The sequence below is a fragment of the Haliotis rubra genome, unplaced genomic scaffold, assembly GCF_003918875.1.
Source record: "Haliotis rubra isolate DU_JTF1 unplaced genomic scaffold, ASM391887v1 Scf1291, whole genome shotgun sequence".
Taxonomy (NCBI): domain Eukaryota; kingdom Metazoa; phylum Mollusca; class Gastropoda; order Lepetellida; family Haliotidae; genus Haliotis; species Haliotis rubra.
This window is the reverse complement of record NW_025765216.1, coordinates 105,263-118,974: the sequence shown is the minus strand read 5'-3', so window position 1 is coordinate 118,974 and position 13,712 is coordinate 105,263. Positions and strand designations below refer to the sequence as shown.

At 38.8% G+C, this 13,712-nt stretch overlaps 1 protein-coding gene across 4 annotated transcripts in view; it reads right to left on the bottom strand.

Annotated features, from left to right (window-relative positions):
- LOC124266988 (sodium- and chloride-dependent glycine transporter 2-like) overlaps positions 1-6,288 on the bottom strand; it is a 36,812-nt gene extending 30,524 nt beyond the window's left edge. For 3 of the 4 annotated variants that reach the window (XM_046701833.1, XM_046701835.1, XM_046701831.1), the window contains exon 1: positions 5,906-6,006. The gene's annotated coding sequence lies outside the window, so the exon portion shown is untranslated. Of the gene's footprint in view, positions 1-5,905; positions 6,007-6,233 lie in introns of those variants that run through there. The other variant, XM_046701832.1, reaches the window with a different exon arrangement.
- Between the last annotated feature and the right edge of the window lie 7,424 nt (positions 6,289-13,712).

Sequence of the window (13,712 nt, the reverse complement as noted above, 5' to 3'; positions counted from 1 at the left end):
TTTCACAATGGTATCCCCTCTCTTGACGGTGAAACGTTTTACAGCAGTTACACCCTGATCTACAAGCTCTGCAGCAATATCATCCTCTGACATGTCCAACAGACAGTGAGCTCTGTCGCGAATGATTCCTTGACATGAAACAAAGTTTAGTGGTTCTTTAATGTTCTGTGCACAGACACAGCAACCTCAATATTGGCAAATGTTTTAATTGACAAAAGATTTAGAGATTGCTGCCACCGTGCACATTCCACCAGAAGTAAACCACTACGGAGACGGGTGACGTTTTTAACATCTCCACAAATTCCAGAGGCATCCTTTGATATCGCAAAAGGATTTAGTTTCACAGGCAGAAAATCAGTTGCCTCAATCACAAGGAAACAAGCCCATGAGTCAGAATTCGAAGAAACAGTGTTTGAAGTGTCATCAACATTTTCGAAACGTCGCTTTTTTTCGTTTCGCAATGAACCAGATGGATTGGGATCCATGATAAGTGTAAAGAGGTTCAGTACTCCTGCTCCCCACCCACCACGGAGTGTCAACAAGGACAGCATCAAATAGCACCGGATCTCCGAGATGCTGACACCAGGAATACAGGGGTGTTATACTCCAGCGATAAAGACATGAAAAGCTATGAAAAACTAAAAGAATACATGTCAGGCTGGTTGCGCCCATGACATCATTCCCAAGAATTACAGATATCAGAGGTCTAATACCACCAGATTGACCCATGAGCCACAGCCTTCTGACATAGGACTCTAGGCAATTTAAATTAATATAACATTTACACACTATAGATCAAAGTAACCAAGACCCAATGATAGTGTATTGTGCAAATATAGTCACCATGCACAGGGCTTGGAGTGACCAGCCGATTGATAGAATCGGTCCAATTATACCACCCGTCTAGGTGAAGTAAGGGCCAAAGTGGTGTGTTGGGCAAAAGGAACACGGTTCCAGTCTCCCAGTGCCCTCAAACACCAGACTCCCATCCTCCGCCGACCCAGGGGCGCAACCCACGGCAAACAGGTTGCCCAATTCGGTCTTTCGACCAGCAATGGGTTGCTGTGGACCAATATGCCCCCGCGTCCACACGGGTGATTGAAGAATTCTTAGCCTCACCCAGCACGAGGAGGTGGCTCTTCGCGGGTGCCAATCGTATCTTAGACCTGTCTAATATGGGTGTAGGAGTGAGTGAGTAATATTTAACGTCACATCGGCAATATTTCAGCCATATCGTGACGAGAACAAGTTAATTTATATCAACATTAAAATCAATAAATTTAGAACATAAAAATCTGTCATCGAAGGACAGAAAAACTACTAGAGTATTACAGCTCTTAATTTAAAACTAGTACGCTATCATAAAAATGATATCAATATAGACAACAATACAATATAAAAACGGGCTTTAGATCACCAGCAACTGCAGGTAGATCACCATACTAAGGACCATGGGGACTTACAGTACTTTGGGTACCTGCATGGACCCTAGTTGGATTTTTATCAACCCTTCAGCAGCTGGCGATTTTGGTCAAGTTTATCCAAACTTAAAACGACAAAAAATGCTACATTTAAAAATCTGGTAAATTTATATTTCCGTTGAATGTTTAGGGACTTACGTACCCTCTCAGGGGGACAATAATTTTACAATACCCCCTTGTGGGTTATGGGTAAAGAGCACTAAAATCACTCAAGAAAGGGGAGAACACGTGACTAATGCATATTTTAAGGTAAATAGATCATCGTTGTGTGATAGGAACACTGATAACGAAACTGAAAATATAATCATAAAGCGTGACTCTTGTCATAAAATTATTTATGCTTCAATGCTGGTTGGACCTGATAAGGCAAACAAAACCAGACATAAATTTGGTGTCACTTGAGTATAATTATAGTGACAATATTTTCAATGTCAAGCTGTTAACAAAAGCAACAAAAAACATTTGTCATAATAGATATCAGCCAGACTGCACGTTGATGACCTCGCGCAAAATGTCGAGGTCACCTTGCCCCACCGCTGTGACACCCCAGTATCTTATTCAATGGCAATTCATCTGTGAAACCGAAAGAATATCCACGAAAACGCCTGCATGGGAAATGGCAATTGCATGGGACAACATGTTCTTAGTATGTACGTCAAATCTAGAAATGCCCTCACCAAGTCCAAACCAAGACCTTTTGAATTTAGAAATTTCAAGAAATAACTCAGCACTGGGGTATGGTACCAGGTTACACTGTACACAAACACTGTCAATAATTTTAAGTATGTATGTCCAATATATTTCAAATGTCTAGAACTCCTGAGATATGTTGTATGTCCGACATTTGTTTGGAAAAAGTGAAAATAATCCTGTCATTTGCATCACTTTTATAACCATATTGACACTGTTGAAGTATGGTAGATTCTGTTTCTAATTCCAGACCTGTAAGGAATTATACACATAACATGCATACACTCCGTTCGGAATACATGGAAATACCTCAAGTTATTACCATACTTTCCAAATATTTGAATACATGGAAATGTATTATTTCATGCAATGACACATTTTGACGACACTTACACTGACAACACCAGTTGTTTGTGAAACTCATTATCAGTATGGGATACATTTTGGAAAGTGGATATAAAATATAAATTTAGAAGGAAATGTGTCTGAAACGCAACTTGTCAACATAGACACGCAACATGTCTTAATGTGTTTTACCACAATAGGGGATAAATATTTTAATTTTAAAACTGTTAAGGATCTGTTTAATACTGTTCCTTTTCATTTAATTCTTGTTTTTTTTAAAGAAGTTGATTTAATTTATGAATTTTGATTTCTATGTTCTGTATATAGATGTATTTTAATGATATGTAGTTTATGATATGTAGCTTAGATTAGTAACTTATATTGTACCCTTAAAGGGGGTTAAAGTACTGTAAACTTATTGTCCTCCTGAGAGGGTACGTAAGCCCCAAAACATTCAAAGTAAATTTAAAACTACTACCATTTTAATCGTAGAATAAATGTTCGTTTAATTTGTGGCTAGATTATCTAAAATTGCTAATAGCTGAAGGGATGGTTTAAATCCAGCTAGGGTCCATGCAGGAAGCAAATGTACTGTAAGTCCCCATGGTCCCGTGTATGGTGATCTACCTGCAGTTGTTGGCAATATCTAGCCAATTTATATTGTATTGTCTTCTATTGTGAAACTGTTTTAGATTTAATTACTAGTTATAAATTCGAATCTGTGATAATCTAGTTATTTTACTGTCCTTCGTTGACAGGTTTTCACAATTTACCATTGGTTACTATGTAGAATATTAATTGTTCTCGTCACGATATGGCTGAAATATTGCCGATGTGACGATAAATTTTAACTCACTCACTTAATGTTGTTCCTAGTTGTGCTTCACTTTTCCAATCAGTTGGGTAGTTAAATACTCGGCCGACTCTTGCTGATCTTAACCGATATGTGACAAATATGGCCCACTCATTTCATTAATCTATACCATCATGTCGAGGAGAACAATAGCCGCGAATAGCTTCACGACCGCCTATTATCCGAGTCACTAGAAATATATCACATCACATTACATTGTATATAAACCACATTACAATTTGCCCCATATCTCCTGAATAGTTTAAGAAAATGTGTTAATATATGTCTATCCCGAAAGAAACAGATTCTTGGTATTGTTTATCTAACAAAATATATGTACACTAAACCCCAAAAGAAACGTTACCCTCCTTCCTTAATGACGGAGGTACCAATCTTCAGCCTGCGTTGTGATGCGTGGACGTCCACTTCTTGGTCTGTCTACGGTGACCCCAGTGTCCCTGAAGCCCTGAATAAGTCTTATAACCGTGATACGGTGGCGTCAGAGGGCGTTGGCAACCGCATGTATGTCGACTCCATCTGCACCATCCCAATGGCTCTTTCTCTCTCTACAGCTGTTAATTGTGGAATATTTCTCGTACTTGTGTATCATATCATGTATTCTAGGCTCTCTTTGTACCCTATAAATCATTCTACATGTGAAATGGATGCAAATACTGCTTGAATATTGCTGCGTTTTGGCGATTGATATTGCTATGCATTTGAGAATTTGGTTTCGTGATTTACATCAAGCTGTGTTATCAAGCTTTCTTGTAAACTAAACACTTCTAACATATCTTTGATAGTTTTTCGGTAATTCACAAAGGCAGGAAGGTAACGTTTCTTTTGGCGTCTAGTGTATGTAACAAATACCATGTTCTAAACTTCCCAAAGTCTCAAAACACATGTTTTTAATATAAAACTTTCTGTGAAAACCGTGGGATGTAATTAATAGCGTAATTTCTCAGATTCCCCGTCCTGTTTGGGCGTCAATAAGAGACCCGTACTTTTTAAGCAGATCTGCTGTTGTAGCAATCGTTATGTCAAATTTGACTCATGCAGTCTTGGGGTAAATTAATCACAGTCAATTAAATTAAGTACAAGTCATTAAAGTGAGTGAGTTAATATTTATCGTCACATCGGCAATATTTCAGCCATATCGTGATGAGAACAGTTAATGATTATATCATATATTAATAAAATTAGAAATTAAAACCTTTTGACGAAGGACAGTAAAACTACTAGTGTATCACAGATATCCATTTAAAACTAGTAATGAAATCTAAAACATGTTAACTAGAAATGACAAGACAATGTAAAAAGAGGTTATCGATTGCCAACAACTGAAGGTATATACAAGTCATTAAAATGCCGTGTGTTGTGTTAAAGTCCTTGTGATAAATCACATATCTGTATTCAATAAATAGAATGATTGTTAAAATTGCCTATCCAAAACAAATTCAATCACACAATGGGCTTGATCAACTGACTGTAATATCAACATGTTTTCATACACTCAGTCGTAAAAGTTTTCAGTCTAGACAATTTCAAACAAGTTTAGGATTCAAACGTTTCAGCTTACTAACAATTATGAATTACAAGAAAACTATACACTGCCCGTGACGATAGCGTCAATGGCTGCAGTTAACAGACATTCATGTTTGGTGGATGAGACATGTCACACTGTTATGTTTGGACGTTTCCTTTCGGAACATTAGTTCCTGACTTAATGGTTTTCCCTGAATAAATGATGTTACTGTATAACGGAAAAGAATTCGTGCTTTCGTGCGAAATGAGCAGTGCACGTAATTATGGGGTTAAGAGAAAAGCATGTTCTATGATGAATGTAGCAAGAATTTATTAAACACAATACCAATCCAACAGCTTAAAATACAGGAAAACATTAAACGGAAAACACCTGTGTGCCATAGTCAGCAGGACTAAACATATCCGCATAATTATTTTGAATAGGATCCTTGTTGAGTTTGAAGGTGAATCGGGACAGCTGCACTCCACTAATTGTGATCAAGCAAGATGAATAGATTAAAAACATCATTTGTGATATTTTTTATGGCTTACATATTGAGTTAAAGGAAAGGATATATCTTTCGTTTTAGGATAGACGCAGTTTCCCCGGATAGCATCACACATGTGTGGGTTTCAGGTTTCTAATTCTCAGAAAGCTGCAGGGTAGAATCTCGAGACAATTAATAAAATGAAAATGATAGGTGTGTTAAAAATATTCAATGGAAGATGAGGATTGTCGTTATACGCGTATAAATTGTGTTATACCATCACTTGACCGTTGTAAAAGCCTTCAACTTCTTGTACCCTGCAAGGCGAGTTCTTCCGTTCAAGCATATTGTGAATGACTACGACTTTCCAGTTTAAACCCAAGGTAGTACTTAACAAATATTTGTCCACCTTAAGTTCAACTTAAAACCATAAATTTACTTTCATTTGAATATGATTATATAATAGGGTGTACAATTCTTACAAATTTGTTACAGTGTAACAGCAGTAACAAAGGCAGACCTACCAGATGTGATCGAATACTGCAGGAATCCACTTCCAGCTCTAAATCACAACGCAAGTATCTACCTGCGTACTGGTACGCTTCACTTACAATTTGTCACATGACCATAGCTGGTTGGTACAGCCAATACTGCATAGTAATACGTCACATGCCTTGGTATTTAACGTCAGCCAATTGGTCAGTGGTAAGTGGGATGTGCATGGTAATGCATGATTGCATGCGTGCGTTCGCCTGCGTGATATACATCATATATTACTATGATATAATGGTGGTGGTGGATATGGCTACAATTGCTACGAATTTGTAAAAGCAGTAACAAAGGCACACCTACCAGTTGTGACCGAATACTGCACGAATCTAGTTCCAGTTCTAAAAGCCACGCCGCACCTCACCACTCCAGTTTCTACCTATAGTCCGCTTGACTTCATTTTCGTGTTGCTAAGTCATTTTATCAGTTGAATTAATTCTATGGTCGTTCAATTAATTCAACATAGGCCGACAGACAGTAATTGAGCTAACTCCGGAAGGCCATGTAAAGCGACATCAATAGCGACAGTGGGGCCGCTTTTGCTAGCTAGACGCTGTCTGGAGTTTGGATGACTGGTTACTGCTTGTTGATCAAATGTATGTCGCGCTCGCCTTAAAATGAGCAAACAAGTACAGTGCATTTTTAACCCAAACCGGTTAACACAAACACAGTATAAATGGGTCAAGTCATTCGAGGGAGACATGCACAAGGCGTTGTGTACTGTTTGTGATCGTATCATAGACCTGTCTAAAATGGGTGAGTGAGTGAGTGAGTGAGTGAGTTTAGTTTTACGCCGCACTCAGCAATATCCCAGCTATATGGCGGCGGTCTGTAAATAATCGAGTCTGGACCAGACAATCCAGTGATCAACAGCATGAACATCGATCTGCGCAATTGGGAACCGACGACATGTGTAAACCAAGCCAGCGAAACATTACTGTCCACCCGATCCCGTTAGTCGCCTCTTACGACAAGCATGGGTTACTGAAGGTTCATTCGAACCCGGACCTTCTCGGGTGAAGACGGTTGGAGGCATACTCTGGTCCCTCCTACTTTCAGTGAAGCAATCAAGACAGAGCATGAGCAATACTTAGAGAAAGAAAAAGACAAAAAGGAGACTGCTGAGGGAAAAGAAAGCGAAAAGATGCACCAGAAGTGATTGAAGAAATCAAAAAGAAAAGAGAAGATTTGAAACTGACATCGATGGACTGGACAAAAGTCCCGAAAACTGTATCAAAAAGCACAAGCTACAGGACAAATTACATTCTTCATTGAAAAGAACATCAAAGGAAAAATCTGAAGAGAAGTTGAGACTTGAACAGACATTAGCTGGTCATCTCGTTAAACTGAAGACAAAAGTGATACTTCAGCCAGTTCACTTACAACACGATGTAAAGATCAAAATAAAAGGTAATATTAACTGTATGTTTATGTAATTTTTGGTTAAAGGTGGTTATGGAAAACTGAAATATATCATGGAAAAGCATGGAATTTTGCCTATAAATTTCTGTACGAACCCTGCTATCGTCAGTGACTGGAGGGATGATGTAAATCCAGCTACAGTCTTATACCTAGTATGGTGATCTACCTTCAGTTGCTGGTGACCCATGCCCGGTGTTTATGTTATAATAATAATCAAGTTAATATTGATAAAGCGCCTGTTCCAACAAATTGCTCAGAGGCGCTCAGAAGCAAATGTACTGTAAGTCCCCATGGTCCCTAGCTATGGTGATCTACCTTCAGCTCCTGGCAATCTATAGCCTGTTTGTATATTGTATTGTCATCTATAGTTAAAATGTTTTAGATTTAATTACTAGTTTTAAATTTATATTTGTGGTAGTCTTGTTGTGTTACTGTCCTTCGTTGACAGGTTTTTAAAATTGACTATTAATTACTATAAATCTTTAACTGAAACTGATTTAACTGAAATACTGCTGATGTGACTTTAGCATTCGCTGGCATTTGATTTTTCAACATTGTGTACCACTATCCAATATGACAAACGTAAGGAAACACCTCATTCCTTGATCAGCTGCTTAATGAACATTTCCTCCTGATCAGTGGTCCATGATTCTCTATTATCTCACTAAGTACTGGTAGTCACCTACTACCAACACGTCACCCCCTCACAACCATCAGACATAGTTATAAAACAACAACCTTCTTACAACCATCAGCTGCTTAATGAACCAGTTAATCCAGCTACAGGGGAGTGATTCTCTATCATCTCCCTAAGTACTGGTAGTCACCTACTCACTACCAACACGTCACCCCCGACATAGTTAAAACAACAACCTTCTTACAACCATCAGCTGCTTAATGAACCAGTTAATCCAGCTACAGGGGAGTGATTCTCTATCATCTCCCTAAGTACTGGTAGTCACCTACTCACTACCAACACGTCACCCCGACATAGTTAAAACAACAACCTTCTCACAACCATCAGCTGCTTAATGAACCAGTTAATCCAGCTACAGGGGAGTGATTCTCTATCATCTCCCTAAGTACTGGTAGTCACCTACTCACTACCAACACGTCACCCCCAACATAGTTAAAACAACAACCTTCTTACAACCATCAGCTGCTTAATGAACCAGTTAATCCAGCTACAGGGGAGTGATTCTCTATCATCTCCCTAAGTACTGGTAGTCACCTACTCACTACCAACACGTCACCCCCGACATAGTTAAAACAACAACCTTCTCACAACCATCAGCTGCTTAATGAACCAGTTAATCCAGCTACAGGGGAGTGATTCTCTATCATCTCCCTAAGTACTGGTAGTCACCTACTCACTACCAACACTTCACCCCGACATAGTTAAAACAACAACCTTCTCACAACCCTCAGCTGCTTAATGAACCAGTTAATCCAGCTACAGGGAAGTGATTCTCTGTCATCTCCCTAAGTACTGGTAGTCACCTACTCACTACCAACACCTCACCCCGACATAGTTAACGAGCTTAGCAGCAGTTAATCCAGTTACAGGGGAGTGTGTACAGCTAACAGAACAGCCAGGCGAGGGGCTAGAGGTACTACTTAGTAGCTTGTAACAACAGGGGCCTAGCGGGACGGGGGCTAGGGGAATGATGCCCCTTGATCCATGGGGCATTTGTATACAAATGTGGTGAACAAAGATATAGCTGCATATCTATCTTCAGATTTTCAGGACAATTTGTCAAAATTGAAAGCAAATGTCATTTGAAGTTTACCGAGAAAGCAATATGTGAAATGTTGGACTTTCTCATTGATAACATCTTTGTGAAATTTGTGGGTAAAATATTTCGCCAAGAAATAGGCATCCAGATGGGCACCAATGGGCTCCCATCCTTGTGGATCTGTTTCTTTATGCACACGAATCAGAATTTCTGCTTGTGTTGGCAAAATCAAAACAAAGTAATCCGGTACATCGATTATCTAACATCGTTCAATAATCATTAAATTGCTTTTCACTGATTTACCCACCTGAACATGAAATGAAGGACACAAGTGAGACCGCCTCAACTGTTTCATAGTGGATTTATGCTGATAGAAAACTCTCCACAAGGCTGTATGACAACGGGGGGTAATTTCAGCTTTCCCATAGCCAACTTCCCTTTCATGTCGAGCAATATTTATCAGCTCCAGCCTTTGGGATTTACATTTCACAACTTCTGAGGAATGAATGAATGAATGAATGAATCTCTTTATTTCCTCCAGATTATATTCCGAAGATCATTATAAACATGTACATGAAATATTTACAGCACCATAATCACAGCAATATATTCACAACACATTCATATAGTCATATACATGTATATGTACAAACAAAAGATGAAAGGTCTAGAATGCACAGTTTAGTGAGTGAAGCTAGGAATATAGGTATTTACCGAAGAGGACAATCATACATCTCCGTGACATTTCATCAATATCGTTAGTAACTAGTAGTTCACCCCAAGAAAATAGTGATAACATTTTATCTTCAGATAATAATTCTATTTGTACATAAACATCCACATCAAAGAGATCTCTAAGTTTTGAAAAGAAATTATTTCTGTTGTACATATAGTGTTCACAGTGTAGAATTACATGGCAGTCATAATCATTACAATATCTTTTGCAGAGTTCACAATGTTTTGAGAATTTTCCCCTTGAGCTGATTTGTACACAAAACTGTAATATATCTTTAAACTGTGGGTAAAAATACATCAAACAATACAATCTATGTACACCAAAGAAATTGTGGGTCAAGCGATATCTATTCATATCGTGCCTTACACACACTTGAGAAACCCATCGTTCAGTTTCAGATTTATTTATCCAATAATAGGTATTCTTCGCCATGACGATTTACATGGAAACCTTCCAAAATCGAGATAGTCACTAAGATAATTGAAGAGATTGTTTTTAAACTGGTTTGAATAAGTGTGTCACATATACTGTGTAACACAGCTGTTCTGTTTTGAAAGGTGGCTAAATGTACACAGAAAATATCCTTAAATGAAGAGTTACACTTGCTGTTGCACAGCTTGCCGAGAAATAATAGTCTACATTTATCCATATAACCATCCATGCTCCACAATCCAAGGTTACCTAGCACTGAAGCAGAGGAAAAGCGCTTACCGAAACCCTGAATGCATCTGGCAAAATATCTCTGTGTACTTTCTACCAAGTCATACTCTTTACCTCGAAGAATGGGTAAAAGTTCACAACCGTAAAAGCTCGTTGGAAGTATTATTCTTTTCCATATTTTAACAGAAGAAGTAGGGTGGAGATCGTTACCATTTAAAACCAAGACTTTTTAGAGAATTTACAGATTGCCGTGCTCTCTGGCAGTATGAATATACTCTAGATTTTGGGGATAGATCGGACGAAAGTAAAATGCCTCCATACTTAACACAATCACTTATTGGTATGTCTGAATCACCAAATTTGAAAGAATAATTACCCAGACGTTTCTTATATGAGACCGCCTCAACTGTTTCATAGGGGATTTATGCTGATAGAAAACTCTCCACAAGGCTGTATGACAAAAGAGATGATTTCAGCTTTCCCATAGCCAACTTCCCTTTCATGTCGAGCAATATTTATCAGCTCCAGCCTTTGGGATTTACATTTTACAACTTCTGAGGTACAATCGAGCGTGCTCTTTATGTCAGGATTTCAAAGAGCGTCATACCACTTTTGCTCAGAAGCTGTTTGATCAACGTTGCGACATTCAAGGCCACAGTAAGGCTTTCAATACGTTTTATGGTAGACGCTTGGAGGAAATTTCCAAATTTGATGCATCAGTGACAAGACTGACTGAGTTTGGTTTCACGCCGCTTTTGGCAATATTCCAGCAACATCACGGCGGGGGACACCAGAAATGGGCTTCACACAATGTACCCATGTTGGGATTTCAGTGTCAAGAATGATGTCCGATGCTATTCCCTATTTAGACTTATACCATACGTTCCCGAATTATTTCAGGTGAACAATTGACTTAACATAGCATATGTTTATGACGGGTGCCACTGGTTGGGCAGGATAGGCTCACCTTTTCACGACATACCAAAATGGCACTTTAATGTTCACATTCATCAATAAATTCAACATTACAGAGATGGTTTTGTATGAAAATAAGTCTTTCTTTTTTAAAATGAGCAATTATCATCCTAAAATCAACATGGATTCCAATCATTTTGTCGTTTTTTATGAGTCAAAGGATCATAGGGGTAAGAAAAACTGATGTTTTTCCATCGCGGTCACCACGAGAGGTTTTATGTACGTGTTTCATCATTGCAAAAATACAGGGGGTGATTAATTAAGTTCCTTGTGTATAGATAGGCATTCTGGTTTGTTCTTTCTTCACTCAACATAGGGTGAGTCGCATCAGCATTATTTCAGCTACATAGCGACTACACTCATAGAAAAGGGTTTATTTATCCTCCATTATATGCATAACATATGTTGGAATAATGACTGTGGGATGTCCATTGAGGGCACAAATATAATGAAACAGCACTGACTCAGCATTGGAGGAAACGGCTAGCTCATGCATTTTAAAAATGAAACTTTCGTAGAAATGTCATGGAATGTTGCACTTTCCCCCAAGTGACTGAAATGTGACTCACAACCTTTCAGCATTGTGAAAATTAAACAAGGTGAACGCAGTATTCACATAGTGGATGAATTTGTGATAATCTTCCTGTTATACCTTTAATATGAACATATCAAACTGCTGCAGAATGATACATAGATACTTAGGCATGAAAACATTTGAAAACTTACAGATTTGCAAATGCTTTTTCACCAAAGGAAATATTTCCAACCCCAGTAAACATTCAGAACCTAATGCAGTTAAAAGCATTTACTGAGGTATCAGCTTTTCCATTCATGGATGGGGAGAGGGCTTCATTAAGTTGGATAACTTGTGCCCAATCCTTTTCTTCAATGAATAAGATATGTTTAAATCAAATCAAAAGTGTGTGGTGGCAAGCGATTTCCAGCAGCTGTGTCTGCAGTGTTGGGAGTTTCCGAGACGACGAATGGGATGTTACGAGGTCACTGGGGTATAGGCATATGAATGTAGGGGCTAACCTATGTTTTGGAAACGTCTAAACATGAGATGAAAAGAAAAGTAAAAGCCGAAGTATTTAAGCGTTTAAGTGAATCGGTTTGAATAGTGATATTGTGAATTAGATCCGGGCGTGATTTTGAGTACATATTATGTAGTTGTCTGATGGAGCTGAGCGAGTCGGAGAGTATGAGGAAGTTTGTTTGCTGTAGAGTGGGTATTAAGTGCAGTGCAATGAGGATTGCAGTTAGTTCTGCAGTATTGATGGTGGTATTGTTAGTATAGTGCAGGTTTGTTGTTAGAGGGGGAACTTGCTGTACATGGATGCCTATGCCTGTTTTGTTGTGTATGGATGCATCTGTGTAGATGTGGGTGTGGGATGGGTAGTATGTGTTGATGTGGTTGTTTACTATGTTTAGTTTAGTGTGAGTGTCAGTGTTGTTTGGCAAGTTTTGTAGAGGTGAGGCTAGGGTGGTGTCTGTATTTAGTGGTGGTTTGTCATGGATGTAGCTTGTAATGGGAGGTGTGTGGTGTATAGTGTTTAGCTGTTGCGCATGTAGCAGACTGTTGAGGTGGGTGAGGCATGGAGCTTTGGGTGGGTTGCATTTAAACATTTTGAGTGTAGATTTTTTAGTGTTGTTGTATTTGTTTGTGATTAGTTTGAAGATAGGGTTGTGTTGGGCCCAAGCCCAGTAAGTGAGTGTACTTTGGTTGATTCTGTGGGTGATTGAAGATGTGCCTGTGATGAGTAAAAAGTGTATTGAGGGAGGTACCAGTCCTTGTGCCCGTGGCAAGTTTGAGGGCCTTTAACGGCACTGAATTTAATTTTTGAAGGTTATTAGGGGAGAGGTTATGGAGGACCGGGGCAGCATAATCCAGTTTCGACTGTATGAGCGTTTTATATATATTGGTAAATGTGTGTTTGTCGGCACCCCAGTTTGTGCCGCTGATGGCTCGTATTAAGTTTAAATCTTTTGACATGAGTTGACCAGGTTATGAATGTGGGGTGTCCATATCATATGGTGGTCAAAGGTTACTCCTAGGAATTTAGCTTCTTTTTTCAACTCAATTTCTTGGTTATTTAGGTGTAGTTTGGGGGTGTAGTTTCGCGTACGTTGAGTTTTGAATAATATGCCCACGCTTTTTTTAACATTTATGTGGAACCCCAATTTTTGGGCCCAATTTTGTATATAATTTAGCATTTTGTGAATTTGTGTGGATGCCTGTTTTACTGAAGTGGA